General features: G+C 51.8%; 1 protein-coding gene across 1 annotated transcript in view; it reads left to right on the top strand.

Moving 5' to 3' along the window:
- LOC144611401 (voltage-gated potassium channel KCNC3-like) overlaps nt 1-19,551 on the top strand; it is a 49,951-nt gene that overhangs the window by 14,488 nt on the left and 15,912 nt on the right.

Here is a 19,551-nt window from a genome sequence, read left to right as displayed (position 1 = left end):
GGTAGAGTTGCTGCCTCACAGCGAATGCAGCGCCGGACACCCGGGTTCGATCCCGACCACGGGCGCTGCCTGTACGGAGTTTGTACGTTCTCCCCGTGACCTGCGTGGGTTTTCTCCGAGATCGTCAATTTCCTCCCACACTCCAAAGACGTGCAGGTTTGTAGGTTAATTGGCTTGGTGTAAATGTAAAAATTGTCCCTAGTGGGTGTAGGATCGTGTTCGTGTGCGGGGATCGCTGGTCGGCGCGGACCCGGTGGGCCGAAGGGCCTGTTTCCGCGCTGTATCTCTAAACTAAACTAAACGAAAAAGTTCATCTGGAGGTCAAAGAGAAACCTAGTAGAAATATATAAAATCATGGGAGGCGTAGAGAGGGTAGACAGTCAGAACCCTTTTACCCCCATGGTGACAGTCAAAGACTAAAGGGCATCTTGGACAATACAGCTCACCCCCTCCATGACACACCGGTCAACCTGAGAAGCATCTTCAGCAACAGACTGGTCCCACCAAGATGCAGCACAGAACACCACAGGAGATCCTTCTTCCCTGGGGCTATCAAACTGTGCAACTCCTCCCCCTTCTGTTGTGGGGTAGACTGACTCCCCCCACCCATCCCCCACCCATCCCCCACCCATCCCCCACCCATCCCCCACTCGTCAGTTCAATTTCATGTTTCATGTATTGTTGTGTTTTTATGACGGTTGGCAGATCAATTTCCTTGCTGGGATAAATAAAGTCCCATCGTATCGTATCCAATCGTATAGGTTGGACAGGCTAGATGCAGGAAGATTGTTCCCGATGTTGCGGAAGTCCAGAACAAGGGGGTCACAGTTTAAGGATAAGGGGGAAGTCTTTTAGGACCGAGATGAGAACGTTTTTTCTTCACACAGAGAGTGGTGAATCTGTGGAATTCTCTGCCACAGAAGGTAGTTGAGGCCAGTTCATTGGCTATATTTAAGAGGGAGTTAGATGTGGCCCTTGTGGCTAAAGGGATCAGGGGGTATGGAGAGAAGGCAGGTACGGGATACTGAGCTGGATGATCAGCCATGATCATATTGAATGGCGGTGCGTACAGGCTCGAAGGGCCGAATGGCCTACTCCTGCACCTATTTTCAATGTTTCTATGTATCGTATCGTATCGTATGTTTATTATAGCTTCAAAGTGAGTGGGGCAAAGTTTATGGTGATGTGTGGGGTACATTTTTTACCCAGAAGGTGGTGGGTGCCTGGAACGCACTGCCAGGGGTGGTGGTGAACGCAGATACATTGCTCGCGTTTAAGAAGCGTCCAGATGGGCACACAGATATACAGGGAATAGAGGGACATGGATCACATGCAGGCAGGCCTTTGCATCATGTTCTGCCCAAGTGCCTGTTCCTGAGGGTTATGTTTCTATCTTCCATTAGCCCACGCCAACCATTGACCACCCTTTAGACGTTAGACTTTAGAGACTGGCCCTACACGCACGAGGAACAATTCTACACTTTTGCGCCGAGCCAATTAACCTACAAACCTTGTACGCCTTTGGAGCGTGGGAGGAAACCGAAGATCTCGGAGAAAACCCACGCAGGTCACGGGGAGAACGTACAAACTCGGTACAGACAGCGCCCATAGTCGGGATCGAACCCGGGCCTCTGGCGCTGTAAGACACTTATTCACACGCAGGCTGGATTGGATAGTTTAAGTTCAGAATGCATTGCAGTGGCAGGGATTGATGTGTAAGATCAGGGCTCTTGGTGAGACCGCTCCTGGAGTATTGTGTGCAGTTTTCGTCTCCTAATTTGAGGAAGGACACTCTTGCTATTGAGGGAGTGCAACGTAGCTTCACCAAGTTCATTCCATGTGACTGTCCAGTCGTTCGATACGACTGGGCTTGTATTCACTGGAATTTAGAAGGACGAGAGGGGATCTTATAGAAACATAAAATTCTTCAGGGATTGGACAAGGCTAGAGGCAGGAAACATGTTCCCGATGTTGGGGGAGCCCAGAACCAGGGGCCACAGTTTAAGAATAATGGTTTAGGACTGAGATGAGGAAAAACTTTTTCACCCAGAGTGTTGTGAATCTGTGGAATTCTCTGCCACAGTAGGCAGTGGAGGCCGATTCACTGGATGTATTCAAGAGAGAGTTAGATAGAGCTCTTAGGGCTAACGGAATCAGGGGATATGGGGAGAAAGCAGGAACAGGGCAGTGATTTTTGGATGATCAGCCGTGATCATATTGAATGGCGGTGCGGACTCGAAGGGCCGAATGGCCTACTCCTGCACCTATATTCTATGTTTCTATGTTCCTACGTTAAGATGTAGCAGCTCCAGTTAAGGTTGTGGATGAGGGGAAGGCGTTGAATGTCAAGGGTGGGTGGCTGGGCTTTCTCCAGTCGGAGATGTCATGGGAATTGTACATGGCACCGAGCCCGTGTTTATACCTGGCTGTATGCACACATGCCTAGGAAGGAACTGCAGATGCAGGTTTAAACCGCAGATAGACACAGAAGCTGGAGTAACTCAGCGGGGACAGGCAGCGTCTCTGGAGAGAAGGAATGGGTGACGTTTTGTGTCGAGACTGAAGGGCCTTGACCTGAGACGTCACCCCATTCCTTCTCTCCAGAGACGCTGCCTGTCCCGCTGAGTTACTCCAGCGTTCTGTGTCGGTATGCCAACATGGACTGGTCGTTTCTCTGAGGTCTATGAATGGAGCCAAACAGTGCAAAGGGTGGCGAAGCGGTAGAGTTGCTGCCCTACAGCGCCAGAGGCCCGGGTTCGATCCTGACTACACGGGCGCTTGTCTGTACGGCGTTTGTACCTTCTCCCCGTGACATGCTTGTGTTTCCTACGGGCGCTCCGGTTTCCTCCCACACTCCAAAGGCGTACAGGTTTGTAGGTTAATTGGCTTCGGTGTAATTGAAAATCGTCCCTGCGCAGGAAGGAACTGCAGATGCTGGTTTAGGCCGGAGACAGACGCCAAAATGCTGGAGTCACTCGGTGGGACAGGCAGCATCTCTGGAGACGACTCAGGTTGAGACCCTTCCTCAGACTGAGAGTCAGGGGGGAGGGAGACTTAGAGATATGGAAGGGTAAGGTGAGAAAACGAAAGATCAAAGGGGATGCAGCTCATAGAAAATGTAGAATGGATCAGGGAGTTGCCCAACTTTATGGTGGGCGATATTTCATCGACAAAGTGATAAATTGGAGAAAAGGAATGGATGACATTTCGGGTCGGGACCCTTCTTCAGACTGAAGAACGTCTGAAGATGGGATCCGACCCATTATTTCTCTCCAGAGACGCTGCCTGTCCCACTGAGTTACTCCAGCATTTTGCATCAATCTTCTGTATAAATCAGCACCTGCAGTTCCTTCCTGCACAAGGCGATAAATTGCTCAGGTTACGTTCTGGTCATAAAAGTCCACAGTCTCATATGTGGCCGGTTAACCTCCTCCCAACAGTCTACTCTCATTTGATGTCAAGTAGTATTGACAGTGCTATTAATCTCTCACCAGGGACCTGCTGACAGTTGCTCAGTCTGCTTGACTTCAATCCTCCTGAAAGACATGGTTCGTGTGACTGAATTCCCGACGTCCCCTGAATTTGGACCATTTGCAACACAGGGGTCATAGAGTGATACAGCGTGGAAACAGGCCCTTCAGCCCAACTTGCCCACGCCGAACAACATGCCCCATCTACACTAGCCCCACCTGCCTGCGTCTGGTCCATGTCTCTCCTTAAACCCATCCACATACCATGTCCTTTAAACATCCTGATAGTCCCGGAAGCGCGTTCCATTAGGGTTGCCAACTGTCCCGTATTAGCCGGGACATCCCGTATTTTGGGCTAAATTTGTTTGTCCCGTACGGGACCGCCCTTGCCCCGTATTAGGCCCGGGGGCCGCTGTAGGCCCTGACGCTGTAGGCCCGGGGGCCGCTGTAGGCCGGGGCACTGTAGGCCGGGACACTGTAGGCCCGGGGGCCGCTGTAGACCGGGGCACTGTAGGCCCTGACGCTGTAGGCCCGGGGACCGCCGTAGGCCCGGACACTGTAGGCCCTGACGCTGCAGGCCCGGGGGCCGCTGTAGGCCGGGGCACTGTAGGCCGGGACACTGTAGGCCCGGGGGCCGCTGTAGGCCGGGACATAGGCCCGGGGGCCGCTGTAGGCCCTGACGCTGTAGGCCCGGGGGCCGGACACTCTAGGCCAGGACACTGTAGGCCCGGGGGCCGCTGTAGGCTGGGACACTGTAGGCCCGGGGGCCGCTGTAGGCCCTGACGCTGTAGGCCCTGACGCTGTAGGCCCTGACGCTGTAGGCCCTGACGCTGTAGGCCCGGACACTGTAGGCCCGGGGGCCGCTGTAGACCCGGACACTGTAGGACCAGACGCTGGAGGCCCGCGGGCCGCTGTAGGCCCGGACCGTGTAGGCTAACGGAGTGTGTTCGGGGAGCGGGGGCCAAAGTGTGTTCGCCGAACGGGGGTTGCAACCCGCCTCCCGGCCCGGGCGGCCGCCGTTGGTAGAGCGGGAGCACATGGCCGCTGGCTGGGTGAGGTCACGTGGGGCGCGGGGGCGGTGAAGCCTCCTTTTGCCCCTTATTTGGGAGTGAGAAAGTTGGCAACCGTAGTGGTGGTGCCAGGAATGTGCTGTCAGTGATGGTGGTGGAAACAGATACAATAGTAGTGTTGAAGAGGCTTTTAGATAGGCACATACTGTAGATGTATATATATATTATAGGGAATGGAGGGGAATAGATCACATGCAGGCAGATGAGATTAGTTGAACCTGGCATCATGTTTGGCATAGATGTGGTGAGCCAAGGAGCCTGTTTCTGTGCTGTGGCTAAATTCTATGTTTTATGTTCTAGCTCAGGAACAGCCCGTTAGTCTGAAATCTCCCTGTGGTCCATACAGACAACAGACAATAGGTGCAGGAGGAGGCCATTCGGCCCTTCGAGCCAGCACCGCCATTCAATGTGATCATGGCTGATCATCCACAATCAGTACCCTGTTCCTGCCTTCTCCCCATACCCCCTGACTCCGCTATCCTTAAGAGCTCTATCCAGCTCTCTCTTGAATGCATTCAGAGAATTGGCCTCCTCTGCCTTCCGAGGCAGTGAATTCCACAGATTCACAACTCTCTGACTGAAAAAGATTTTCCTCATCTCTGTTCTAAATGGCCTACCCCTTATTCTTAAACTGTGGCCCCTTTGTGTTCCCCCAACATTAGGAACATGTTTCCTGCCTCTAACGTGTCCAACCCCTTAATAATCTTATATGTTTCGATAAGATCTCCTCTCATCCTTCTAAATTCCAGTGTATACAAGCCTAGTCGCTCCAGTCTTTCAACATATGACAGTCCCGCCATTCCGGGAATTAACCTAGTAAACCTACGCTGCACGCCCTCAATAGCAAGAATATCCATTCTCAAATTTGGAGACCAAAACTGCACACAGTACTCCAGGTGCGGTCTCAGGTACACTTCAGGTTGAGGAGGCCATTTGACCCATCTAATCTATAGCAGCCCACAGAACAATCCCCCTCCATCATCTATTCCCCCCCCCCCCCCATATTCCCAACAACCTTCCCCAGATTCTAACTCTCACCACACGAGGGGCAATTGACTGACTCTAATTCACTTACTCCCGACCCGCTCGTCTTTGGGGATGTGGGAGGAAACCGGAGCACCCGGAGGAAACCCACATCCATCGTCACAAGGTGAACGTGCAAACTCCGCACAGACAGCCAGCGGCCGAGGTTAGGATCGAACCGGGTCTCCGGAATTGTGAGGTGGCATCTTTAATGGACGCGTCACTGTGCCGCCCCGACTGAATTGAACTGAATGGTATCAGGGGGGCCCCATTGAAACTGAAATCAGAGGAATAAAGGCAGTCGTATCTCAAAGTTGGGTTGATCGTATTGTTTCGAAGCCATTTAACTCAACGCCAGGGGGTCAGAGAGGGTCATTACAGACTTTACATTGGCAGGTTGCCCACACACACCCCGAATATTGTGGTCTGATTAGACGCACATCATTTCAAGTTACGCAGCGACCTTTGGCAGTGTCCTAGGCCCAAACCATCATCAGATGCTTCATCTCAAGGTCAGATGTGCCTCATAGACTTTAGAGATACAGCGCGGAAACAGGCCCTTCGGCCCACCGAGCCTGCGCCGACCAGCGATCCCCGCACACTAGCACTATCCCACACACACTCGGGACTATTTACAATTTTACCGGAGCCAATGAACCTACAGACTTGTACGTCTTTGGAGTGCGGGAGGAAACCGAAGATCCCGGAGAATGGTGGCGCAGCGGTAGAGTTGCCGCCTTACAGCGAATGCAGCGCCGGAGACTCAGGTTCGATCCTGACTACGGGCGCCGTCTGTACGGAGTTTGTACGTTCTCCCCATGACCTGCGTGGGTTTTCTCCAAGATCTTCGGTTTCCTCCCACACTCCAAAGACATACAGGTACGTAGGTTAATTGACTGGGTAAATGTAAAAATTGTCACTAGTGTGTGTAGGATAGTGTTAATGTGCGGGGATCGCTGGGCGGCGCGGACACGATGGGCCGAAGGGCCTGTTTCCGCGCTGTGTCTCTAAATCTAAAGCTAAATCTAAAGAAAACCCCAGCGGGTTGCGGGGAGAACGTACAAACTCCGTACAGACAGCGCCCCGTGGTCGGGATCGAACCCGGGTCTCTGGCGCCGTGAGGCAGCAACTCTACAGCTGCGCCACCGTGCCGTGCCCCAATGTTCCCCTGTGAACATCGCGCAGAATTCAGATGCTTCTGAAGTTCCTCTTTGGAGATCAGAAGCAGAAAGTGCCGGAAGGACTCGGCAGGTCAGGCAGCATCCGCGGAGAGAACAACAACGTTGGCTTTTCAGATTAATATCTCATTAACGGGCGAAAGGAACGTGGGTGTCTGCTGGTTGGCACGAACCTGCTTGGGCCTGTTTCCATACTGTCATTTCCCATGATTCCATGCCAGTTAAGGGTTGCCAACTGTCCCGTATTAGCCGGGACATCCCGTATTTTGGGCTAAATTGGTTTGTCCCGCACGGGAACGCCCTTGTCCCGTATTAGTAGGGATGCCAACTTCCTCACTCCCACATAAGGGACAAAGGGTGACGTCACCGCCCCGCGCCCCACGTGACCTCACCCAGCCAGCGGCCACGAGCTCCCGCTCCACCAATGGCGGCCGCCATTGGTGGAGCGGGAGCACGTGGCCGCTGGCTGGGTGAGGTCACGTGGGGCGCGGGGCGGTGACGTCACCCTTTGCCCCTTATTTGGGAGTGAGGAAGTTGGCAACCCTAATGTCGGTTGTGGGACAAATGTTGACCAGGATATTGCTCCTTTTCAAACAGTCCCTCAACGTCCACGGGACAAGGCGGGCAAATTAAAAACGGGTTGCGAGCAACTCATCTGTATTGTATCTCTGCCACAATCCTGGTTTGAAAAAGCTCTTTGAAAAAAAAATGGCAATGTGAATTTGCCAATTCACATTGCCAATGTGAATGTCACTTCCAAACTGCCATGGTGAAGTCACACTGCTGTGTGGACAGTAGGCTTTATAGGTAGACTCAAGAGAGAGCTAGATAGAGCTCTTAAGGATAGCGGAGTCAAGGGGTATGGGGAGAAGGCAGGAACGGGGTACTGATTGAGAATGATCAGCCATGATCACATTGAATGGCGGTGCTGGCCTCCTCCTGCACCTATTGTCTATTGTCTACTCCACGACCGTTTTGATGAACACTCACACTCGGACCAAACAGGCCCAAGGAAGCTCGCAGTTTAGTTAATTTTAGTTTATCATATCATATATATACAGCCGGAAACAGGCCTTTTCGGCCCACCAAGTCCGTGCCGCCCAGCGATCCCCGCACATTAACACTATCCTACACCCACTAGGGACAATTTTTACATTTACCCAGCCAATTAACCTACATACCTGTACATCTTTGGAGTGTGGGAGGAAACCGAAGATCTCGGAGAAAACCCACGCAGGTCACGGGGAGAACATACAAACTCCTTACAGTGCAGCACCCGTAGTCAGGATCGAACCTGAGTCTCCGGCGCTGCATTCGCTGTAAAGCAGCAACTCTACCACTGCGCTACCGTGCCGCCCTAAATTTAGTTTAGAGATACAGCGCGGAAACAGGCCCTTTCGGCCCACCGGGTCCGCGCCGACCAGCGATCCCCGCACACTAACACTATCCTACACACGCTAGGGACAATTTACACCTACACCAAGCCAATTCACCTACATACCTGTACGGCTTTGGAGGGCGGGAGGAAACCGAAGATCTCGGAGAAAACCCACGCAGGTCACGGGGAGAACGTACAAACTCCGTGCAGGAAGGGATCTTTAAAGAGTCATAGAGTCGTAGAGTGATACATCGTGGAAACAGGCCCTTCGGCCCAACTTGCCTGCACCAGCCAACATGTCCCAGCTACACTAGTCCCACCTGCCTGTGCTTGGTCCATATCCCTCCAAACCTGTCCTATCCATGTACCTGCCCAACTGTTTCTTAAAATGTTGGGATAGTCCCAGCCTCAACTACCTCCTCTGGCAGCTCGTTCCATACACCCACCACCCTCTGTGTGAAAAAGTTACCCTTCAGATTCGTATTAAATCTTTTCCCCTTCACCTTAAACCTTTGTCCTCTGGTCCTCGATTCACCTACTCTGGGCAAAAGACTCTGGGCATCTACCCGAGTCAGAGAGTTGTGAATCTGTGGAATTCTCTGCCTCAGAAGGCAGTGGAGACCAATTCTCTGAATGCATTCAAGAGAGAGCTAGATAGAGCTCTTAAGGATAGCGGAGTCAGGGGGTATGGGGGGAAGGCAGGAACGGGGTACTGATTGAGAATGATCAGCCATGATCACATTGAATGGCGGTGCTGGCTCGAAGGGCCGAATGGCCTCCTCCTGCACCTATTGTCTATTGTCTATTGTCTATTCCTCTCACTTTATGGATGAAACATTTTCAGCTGAAAGGAACTGCAGATGCTGGTTTAAATTGAAGATAGACACAAAGTGCTGGAGTAACTCAGCGGGTCAGGCAGCATCTCTGGAGAGAAGGAATGGGTGACGTTTCGGGTCGAGACCCTCTTTCAGACCGAGTCAGGGGAGAGGGAGATACAGAGACGAGGAAGTGCAAGGTGTGAAAACGAGACAATGGGGATGATGATCAAGGGACATGTAGAATAGATCGTTGCCAGCTACGAGAAGGTAACCATTAAGCAAACTGAGATAAAATGTAATCGAGGACAATCAGGCTGGTCGGAGAACTGGGAAGGGGGGAGGGATGGAGAACAAGGGCTACTTGAAGTTAGAGAAGTCAATGTTCATACCGCTGGGGTGTAAGCTGCCCGAGTGAAATATGAGGTGCTGTTCCTCCAATGTGCGCTGGGCCTCACTCTGACAATGGAGGAGGCCCAGGACAGAAAGGTCAGTGTGGGAGTGGGAGGGGGATAGTGTTAATGTTTTGGGATCGCTGGTCGGCTTGGGCCGAAGGGCCTGTTTTTGCGCTGTATCTCTAATTTAAACTAAACTAAACTAAACTCTTCTGGGACGAGCAAGCAAAGACACGCCACGCCACGAAGTCTCGACCCGTAATAAGGCTCGAGGACTTGAAACATTATCCATCAGCAGTGTAGTTTTGCTTAATTTAGAGGTTAGGCACAGAAACAGGCCCTTCGGCCCACCGAGTCCGCACCGACCTGCGATCCCCCCACACTAATACTATCCCATACACACTGGGGACAATTTTACATTTATACCAAGCCAATTAACCTACAAACCTGCACGTCTTTGGATTGTGGGAGGAAACCGAAGATCTTGGAGAAAACCCACACAGGTCACGGGGAGAACGTACAAACTCCGTACAGACGGCGCCCGTAGTCAGGATTGTACCCGGGTCTCCGGCGCTGCATTCGCTGTAAGGCAGCAACTCTACCGCTGCGCCACCGTGCCGCCCTTGTACAGGATATTGTCAAGTATCTCATTGGGCTTTGTGATGCTCAGGGATTTACTTCTACACTGCCGCCATCTTGCTTTCTGGCTTGGTGGAGCTTCAGCGGAACAACATGCATCACGTGGGTGCGGCACGGTGGCGCAGCGGTAGAGTTGCTGCTTTACAGCGCTTACAGCGCCAGAGACCCGGGTTCCATCCTGACTACGGGTGCTGCCTGTACGGAGTTTGCACGTTCTCCCCGAGACCTCCGAGAACTTCGGTCTCCTCCCACACACCAAAGCCGTGCAGGTTTGTCGGTTAATTGGCTCGGTATAAAGGTAAAAATTGTCCCTAGCGTGTGTAGGATAGTGTTAGTGTGCGTTGATCGCTGGGCGGCGCGGACCCGGTGGGCTGAAGGACCTGTTTCAGCCCTGTATCTCTAAACTAAACTAAACTAAACATCTCAACTCAGATCACTTGTATGGATTCTGGGCTGCTTTTCTCTGAGTGAAAGTCTGCCTGACTTTGTCTTTAGTAACAACATAGGCAGCTTGAACAGATGTTACAGATGTGAGAGGCTATTACGTTGTGGCCTAACATAGACGTTGCCACGGTGAAGCTGGGCTGGAGAAGGTTTTGTACCACCAACTAGGTCAATCTCTTTCTGTTATCATTACTCACCTTTCGCCTGGATAGAGTGGATGTGGGGAGGATGTTTCCACCAGTGGGAGAGTCTCGGACCAGAGGTCATAGCCTCAGAATTAAAGGACGTTCCTTTAGGAAGGAGGTGAGAGGGAATTTCTTTAGTCAGAGGGTGGTGAATCTGTGGATGGCCAAGTCAATGGATATTTTTAAGGCGGAAATAGGAGAGAGATAGGTAGATCAGCCATGATTGAATGGCAGAGCAGACTTGTTGAGCTGAACTAGGGTTGCCAACTGTCCCGTATTAGCCGGGACATCCCGTATTTTGGGTTAAATTGATTTATCCTTCACGGGACCGCCCTTGTACGGTGTTAGGCCCGGGGGGGGGCGCTGTAGGCCTGGATGCTGTAGGCCTGGACGCTGTAGGCCCGGACGCTGTAGGCCCGGACGCGGTAGGCCCGGACGCGGTAGGCCCGGACGCGGTAGGCCCGGACGCTGTAGGCCCGGACGCTGTAGGCCCGGACGCAGTAGGTCGGGATGATGTAGTAGGAAAAAACAAACTGCAGATGCTGGTTAAAATCTGTGTCTACCTTCCAGACAGTGTAGGTGCAGAGGCCCCGGGCACCGCCTAACGGAGGTTGCGTAGCAACCCGCCTCCCGGCCCGGGGGCGGCCGCCATTGGTGGAGCGGGAGCACGTGGCCGCTGGCTGGCTGGGTGAGGTGACATCACCTTGTTCTGTATTTGGGAGTGAGATAGTTGGCAACCCCTCGGCCGAACACCTTGGGACCCTCATCAAGGGCTTGGAATGTAAACGTTGGGGTATGACATCACAACTTAACAAAACACTGGTTGGGCCAGGCTTGTGCGCAGTTCTGGTCGCCACAACGTTGGAAGGACGTGGAGAGGAAGCGGAGGAGAGAACTGGGACTGCAGGAAGGAACTGCAGGTGCTGGTTTAAACCGATAGACACAAAAAGCTGGAGTAACTCAGCGGGACAGGTAGTTTAACGGCAACTTTCTTTTCCAATTGCCATTACTACACAGGGAATTCGCACTGATCTTACACGGATCCAACAGGACAGATCTTCCAGTGGTTTTTTCCAATTTAATTAGTTGTTTATTGAAGTAGTTGTACAAACGAGGAGATGAACATACCAGGCTATACTTATTTTGCGTACAAATCGTAGCTGGCTGCTGGTCTGGTCCCAGGTCTCAGGTCTGTCCAGGTCTGGTAAGAACTGGATACTCTCCCTCTCTGTATCTGACCACCCTGTCCCATATGCCCATATATATACACCACCCTGTGCATCTAACCACCGCCTCCAGGTGTCCAAAACAACACGGCAAGATATATCTCGACAAAATAATATAATATGCCCACAGTAGCTAGCCTGCACATAAATAGCTCCAACAGGCAGCATCTCTGGAGAGAAGGAATGGGTGATGTTTCAGCTAGAGACCCTTCTTCAGACAGGGACAGGGGAAGATAGGCTGAGCTTGCTAGGCCCGGAGTGAGCGAGGCCGAGGGAGGACTTGGCACCGGTTGATAACATTATAAGAGGCATAGACCAGCAACTTCTGCTCACATTAGGGGCATCAAGAACGAGAGGGCATAGGTTTAAGGTGAGAGGAAAGGGTTTTACAGGAGATTTGAGGAGAACGTTTCTTACGCAGGGAGCGGTTGGTATCTAGAACCTGCTGCCCGGGGTGGTGGGGTAACCGAATACAATCACTACATTTCAGAGGCATTGGGGCAGCCAGTGAAACAGCGAGGAAGATGTGTGGGAAAATAACTGCAGATGCTGGTTCAAATTGAAGGTCGACACAGAATGCTGGAGTAACTCAGCGGGCCAGGCAGCATCTCAGGAGAGAAGGAACGGGTGGCGTTTCGGGTCGAGACCCTTCTTCAGACTGATGTCAGGGGAGGGGGCGGGACAAAGAGAGGATGTGGTAGGAGACAGGAAGACTATGGATGAACGGGGAAGTGGGAGGGGAGGGAGAGGGACAGAGGAACTATCTTCCTATGAAGATGCTGATCCAATGCAGAGAAATGGGATTAGAGCAAGCATGGTTTAGTTTATTGTCACGTGTACCGAGGTACAGTGAAAAGCCTTTGTTGCGTGCTGACCAGTCAGCGGAAAGACAATGGGATACTTGACACAATACTGTACAAGGGCGGCACGGTGGCGCAGCGGTAGAGTTGCTGCCTTACAGCGAATGCAGCGCCGGAGACCCGGGTTCGATCCCGACTACGGGCGCCGTCTGTACGGAGTTTGTACGTTCTCCCCGTGACCTGCGTGGGTTTTCTCCGAGATCTTCGGTTTCTTCCCACACTCCAAAGATGTAAAGGTTTGTAGGTTAATTGGCTTGGTACATGCAAAGATTGTCTCTAGTGTGTGTAGGATAGTTTTAGTGTGCGGGGATCGCTGGTCGACGCGGACCCGGTGGGCCGAAGGGCCTGTTTCCGCGCTGTATCTCTAAACTAATACATGATTACAGTCGAGCTGTCCACAGTGTACAGATAGATACATGTTAAAGGAATAACGTATAGTGCAAGGTAAAGCCAGCAAAGTCCGATCAAAGATAGTCTGAGGATCACGCATAGAAACAGAAACATAGAAAATAGGTGCAGGAGTAGGCCATTCGGCCCTTCGAGCCTGCACCGCCATTCAATATGATCATGGCTGATCATCCAACTCAGTATCCCGTACCTGCCTTCTCTCCATACCCCCTGATCCCTTTAGCCACAAGGGCCACATCTAACTCCCTCTTAAATATAGCCAATGAACTGGCCTCAACTACCTTCTGTGGCAGAGAATTCCACAGACTCACCACTCTCTGTGTGAAAAAAAACGTTCTCATCTCGGTCCTAAAAGACTTCCCCCTTATCCTTAAACTGTGACCCCTTGTTCTGGATTTCCCCAACATCGGGAACAATCTTCCTGCATCTAGCCTGTCCAACCCCTTAAGAATTTTGTAAGTTTCTATAAGATCCCCCCTCAATCTTCTAAATTCCAGCGAGTACAAGCCGAGTCTATCCAGTCTTTCTTCATATGAAAGTCCTGCCGTCCCAGGAATCAATCTGGTGAACCTTCTCTGTACCCCCTCTATGGCAAGAATGTCTTTCCTCAGATTAGACCAAAACTGTACGCAATACTCCAGGTGTGGTCTCACCAATGCCCTGTACAACTGCAGCAGAACCTCCCTGCTCCTATACTCAAATCCCCTCGCTATGAATGCCAACATACCATTCGCATGGGGTAGACAGTAGTTCAGGACTGCTCGCTGGTAGTGGAGGATGGTTTAGTTGCCTGATAACAGCTGGGAAGAAACTGTCCTTGAATCTGGAAATGTGTGCGTTTTCACACTTCTATACGGGTGCTGTCTACACGGAGTTTGCACATTCTCCTTGTAGCCATCTGTATTTTCTATGGCTGCTCCTGCACTTTCCTCCCACAGACTTGAGCAGAATGGCAGAGTGCTGGAGTAACTCAACGGACCCTTCTTCACGCAGTTTGTCTAAGGGTCCCAAACTGAAACGTTGCCTGTCCATGGACCTTTGCCGAGTTACTCCAGCACTTTTATATTCTGCGTCAGATTCGAGCATCTGCAGTTCCTTGTGACAATAGACAATAGACAATAGGTGCAGGAGGAGGCCATTCGGCCCTTCGAGCCAGCACCACCATTCAATGTGATGATGGCCGATCATTCACAATTAGTACCCCGTTCCTGCCCTCTCCCCATACCCCCTTACTCCGCTATCGTTAAGAGCTCTATCTCGCTCTCTCTTGAAAACATCCAGAGAATCGGCCTCCACTGCCTTCTGTGGCAGAGAATTCCACAGATTTACAACTCCCTGAGTAATTTTTTTTTCCTCATCTCCGTTCTAAATGGCCTACCCCTTATTCTTAAACTGTGGCCCCTGGTTCTGGACTCCCCCAACATTGGGAACACGTTTCCTGCCTCTAACGTGTCCAACCCCTTAATAATCTTATACGTTTCGATAAGATCTCCTCTCATCCTTCTAAATTCCAGTGTATACATGCCCAGTCGCTCCAGCCTTTCAGCATACGACAGTCCCGCCATTCCGGGAATTAACCTGGTGAACCTACGCCGCACGCCCTCAATAGCAAGAATGTCCTTCCTCAAATTTGGAGACCAAAACTGCACGCAGTACTCCAGGTGCGGTCTCACTAGGGCCCTGTACAACTGCAGAAGGACCTCTTTGCTCCTATACTCGACCACTATACTTGTGGTGGCTCCAAAGGCTCGTGGGCTGGTGGGTCCATTGGCCAGTATACATCACCCCTGGTGTGTAGGTGAGCAGTAGAATCTTACACAAGAATAAGACAGAATTAACGTCGGATTAGTGCAACAGTGCTTGGTGGCTGGTGCGGAATTGATGGGCCGAAGGGCCTTTTTCTGTGCTGTCTGATTCTATGAGTGTGACAAGACAGTGGGTCGGGGTTTCTTAATCTGACGACAGAATTAATCTCCTTAAGAACCATGTAGATGGTAGGAAATAAGGAGAACTAACGTGAATCCCCTTCCACTGATTCTTCCCCCCCCCCCCCCCCCCCCCCACCAATACATGAAGGTCACAAGTGATAGGAGCAGCATTGGGCCATTCGGCCCATCAAGTCTACTCCGCCGTTCAATCATGGCTGATCTATCTCTCCCTCCCAACCCCATTCTCCTGCCTTCTCCCCATAACCCCTGACACCCGTACCAATCAAGAATCTATCGATCTCTGCCTTAAAAATAGAATTCCAGAGATTCACCGTCCTCCGGCTAAAGAAATTCCTCCTCATCTTCCATTCCTAAAGGAACGTCCTTTAATTCACAGTCAGCCACTAGAGGTGGTAGTGAGCTCCCCTTATATGATGGATATTGGAGTCCCCTCACCCAGTCTAATGTTTCTACTTTCGTTGGCTGGTGTTAGGGTCATAGAGTGTGGATACAGGCCCTCCGGCCCAAACTCGCCCACACCGGCCAACATGTCCCAGCTACACTAGTCCCACCTGCCTGCGTTTGGCCCATATCCCACTGAGCTTATCCACAAAGTCACAGGAAAGATTCTGCTTTGCGAGAGGTTGCAAACTTGAGGGGTGCCAACTATCTCACTCCCAAATACGGGACAAGGTGACCTCACCCAGCCAGCGGCCACGTGCTCCCGCTCCACCAATGGCGGCCGCCCGGGCCGGGAGGCGGGTTGCTAGGCAACCTCCGTTACGCGGCGCCTGGAACTCTGGGCCTACACTGTCCGAACCTACACTAATCTGTGGAATTCTCTGCCTCAGAAGGCAGTGGAGGCCAATTCTCTGAATGCATTCAAGAGAGAGCTGGGTAGAGCTCTTAAGGATAGCGGAGTCAGGGGGTATGGGGAGAAGGCAGGAACGGGGTACTGATTGAGAATGATCAGCCATGATCACATTGAATGGCGGTGCTGGCTCGAAGGGCCGAATGGCCTCCTCCTGCACCTATTGTCTATTGTCTATTTTAACCAGCATCTGCAGTTTTTTTTCCTACTACACTGTCCGGACCTACAGCGTCCGGGCCTAATACGGGTCAAGGACGGTCCAGTACGGGACAAACCAATTTAGCCCAAAATACGGGATGTCCCGGCTAATACGGGACAGTTGGCAACCCTACCCACTCTGTCTGGCTTTCTGTGACTACAGATGCATCAGTTAGATTCTCTCTCACCTGTCTCCATTGCCAGCTGCGTCCATTTTAAATGATCCAAAATAAACTTTATTCAGGGTAAACAAAATACAGGAACAGCGCAAAAATTCTTCCGACATTCTCGGAGGCTCTGCGTGCATTAATTTTGTCGTGAATGTAGTGTTTACAAATTGTAACCGACACTATTCCCACTTAATTTGGCGAGGCGGTAGAGTTGCGGCCTTACAGCGAATGCAACGCCGGAGACCCGGGTTCGATCCCGACCACTGTGACCTGGGTGGGTTTTCTCCTGGCCCTCTGGTTCCCTCCCACATTCCAATGACGTACAGGTTTGCAGATTCGTTGACAAAATTTGGCAAAATCCCACGCGGTCACTAGGAGAACAACGTACAAACTGGGTACAGACAGCGCCCGTAGTCAGGATCGAACCTGGCGCTGTAAGGCAGCGACTCTACCGCTGCGCCACTGCCTGGGTTCTTCTAGCGGTTTGGTTTTTAACGACACAGTGGGATCTTTTGAGAGAGCAGATAGGGCCTCAGCTTAACAACTGAGAGTTAGATGGAGCTAGGGTTGCCAACCGTCCCGTATTAGCCGGGACATCCCGTATTTTGGGCTAAATTAGTTTGTTCCCGTACGGGACCGCCCTTGTCCCGTATTAGTAGGGTTGCCAACTTCCTCACTCCCAAACACGGGACAAAGGGTGGCATCACTGCCCCCGCGCCCCTCGTGACCTCACCCAGCCAGCGGCCACGTGCTCCCGCTCCGCCAATGGCGTACACTGTAGGCCCCAACACTGTAGGTCCGGACAGTCTAAGTCCGAAGGCCCGGGCGCCGCCTAACGGAGGTTGCGGAGCAACCCGCCTCCCGGCCCGGGCGGCCGCCATTGGTGGAGCGGGAGCACGTGGCCGCTGGCTGGGTGAGGTCACGTGGGGCACGCGGGGCGGTGATGTCACCTTGTCCCGTATTTGGGAGTGAGGAAGTTGGCAACGCTAGATAGAGCTCTAGGGGCCAGCGGAATCAAGGGATATGGGGAGAAGGCAGGCACGGGTTACTGATTGTGGATGATCAGCCATGATCACAATGAATGGCGGTGCTGGCTCGAAGGGCCAAATGGCCTCCCCCCGCACCTATTTTCAATGTTTCCTTTTAACACAACTGAAAGGTGATATCTCCAACATTGCAAACTCCACTACTGGAAACTTCAGGCTGAATTGGAGTGCTTGAGGAGCTGCAATGGGACTTCAACACTGAAGCAAGCGTGCTAACCATTGAGCCATTGCAAGCAGCAGGAATTGACTTTGTTACCCACAAGGTATATTTACACTCTCCACCTCTCAGGATCTGGGTCCAGGTACCCCAAGTTCACCGGGGTTACCTACAGCCAATATTGAGGAAATGTTGTGCGAGTCTAACCAACAAGCCAGCCCATGCCCGTTCTTTCTCCCCGTTCCTGTGTGCGAGATGGTCGGTTTAATGCTCCGTCACCGAACGCAAGATGCTCCTCAACTTACGATGCTTCGACTTACCATATCCCGCCTTTACGAAGGTCGCAAAAGCTGGGTGGGCGGCAGCGAGCCGCAGCTCGCTTCCGGCCACGCCGTCGGGTGTGTTTAAACGCATTCTCGACTTACGATGTTTTCGGTTTGCGATGGGTTTTGTCGGAACGCAACCCCGTCGTAAGTGGAGGGGCTCCTGTATCTGGGTCGGAAAAAACCCCCCGCAGATGCCGGTTAAAATGCTGGAGCAACTCAGCGGGTCAGGCAAGCATCTTGGGAGAGAAGGAACGGGTGACGTTTCGGGTCGAGACCCTTCTTCAGACCCTTCTATCTTCTTGTCGGACTTCTCAACCTGGAACGACACCCATTCCTTCCATCCCCGCTGAGTTATTCTGTGTCTACCTGTATCTGGGTCCTTGGACACCAAAGTCACTAGGGTTACCTACAGCCAGGTGCGAGGGAATGTATAGAGAGTCTAACCCATGAACAGACCATGTGTGTTCTTACTTGCTCTCTCTGTTTGAGTACAACCGGTCAATTTACCTCCCCACCTCTCAGTGACTGGGTCATAGAAACATAGAAAATAGGTGCAGGAGTAGGCCATTCGGCCCTTCGAGCCTGCACCGCCATTCAATATGATCATGGCTGATCATCCAGCTCAGTAACCTGTACCTACCTTCTCTCCATACCCCCTGATCCCTTTAGCCATAAGGGCCACATCTAACTCCCTCTTAAATATAGCCAATGAACTGGCCTCAACTACCTTCTGCGGTAGAGAATTCCACAGACTCACCACTCTCTGTGTGAAGAAATGTTTTCTCATCTCGGTCCTAAAAGACTTCCCCCTTATCCTTAAGCTGTGACCCCTGGTTCTGGACTCCCCCAACATCGGGAACAATCTTCCCGCATCTAGCCTCTCCAACCCCTTAAGAATTTTATATGTTTCAATAAGATCCACCCTCAGTCTTCTAAATCCCAGTGAGTATAAGCCTAGTCTATCCAGTCTTTCTTCATATGAAAGTCCTGCCATCCCAGGGATCAATCTGGTGAACCTTCTCTGTACTCCCTCTAAGGCTAGAATGTCTTTCCTCAGATTAGGAGACCAAACTGTACACAATACTCCAGGTGCGGTCTCACCAAGGCCCTGTACAACTGCAGCAGAACCTCCCTGCTCCTAAACTCAAATCCCCTCGCTATGAATGCCAACATACCATTCGCTTTCTTCACTGCCTGCTGCACCTGCACGCTTGCTTTCAATGACTGGTGTACCACGACACCCAGGTCACGTTGCATCTCCCCTTTTCCTAATTGGCCACCATTCAGGTAATACTCTGCTTTCCTGTTCTTGCCGTCTACACCAAGGTCCATCTACACCAAGGTCACTCAGGTCATCTACAGCCAGTATTGAGGACATGTTGTGCGGGTCGAACGAGTTACCAGTCCGTGTGTGTCTTACTCTCTCCCTCTAGGTATCACCAAATGCTGGAGTAACTCAGCAGGTCAGGCAGCATCTAGGAGAGAAGGAATGGGTGACGTTTCGGGTCGAAACCCTTCTTCTGACGAAGAGTGATCTCGACCCGAAACGTCACCCATTCCTTCTCTCCTAGATGCTGCCTGACCCGCTGAATTACTCCAGCATTTGGTGATACCTTCGATTTGTACCAGCACCTGCAGTTATTTTCCTACACTCTCTCCCTCTACGTGTGTACAAAATCAGTCGATTTACTGCTCGGTTCATTGGCAAAATCCCACTCGGTCACTAGGAGAACAACGCTCAAACTGCGTGCAGACAGCGCCCGT

The sequence above is a fragment of the Rhinoraja longicauda genome, chromosome 40 (assembly GCF_053455715.1).
Source record: "Rhinoraja longicauda isolate Sanriku21f chromosome 40, sRhiLon1.1, whole genome shotgun sequence".
Taxonomy (NCBI): domain Eukaryota; kingdom Metazoa; phylum Chordata; class Chondrichthyes; order Rajiformes; family Arhynchobatidae; genus Rhinoraja; species Rhinoraja longicauda.
Note: the sequence above shows the minus strand (reverse complement) of the source record. Positions and strands in the feature narration are given on the sequence as shown.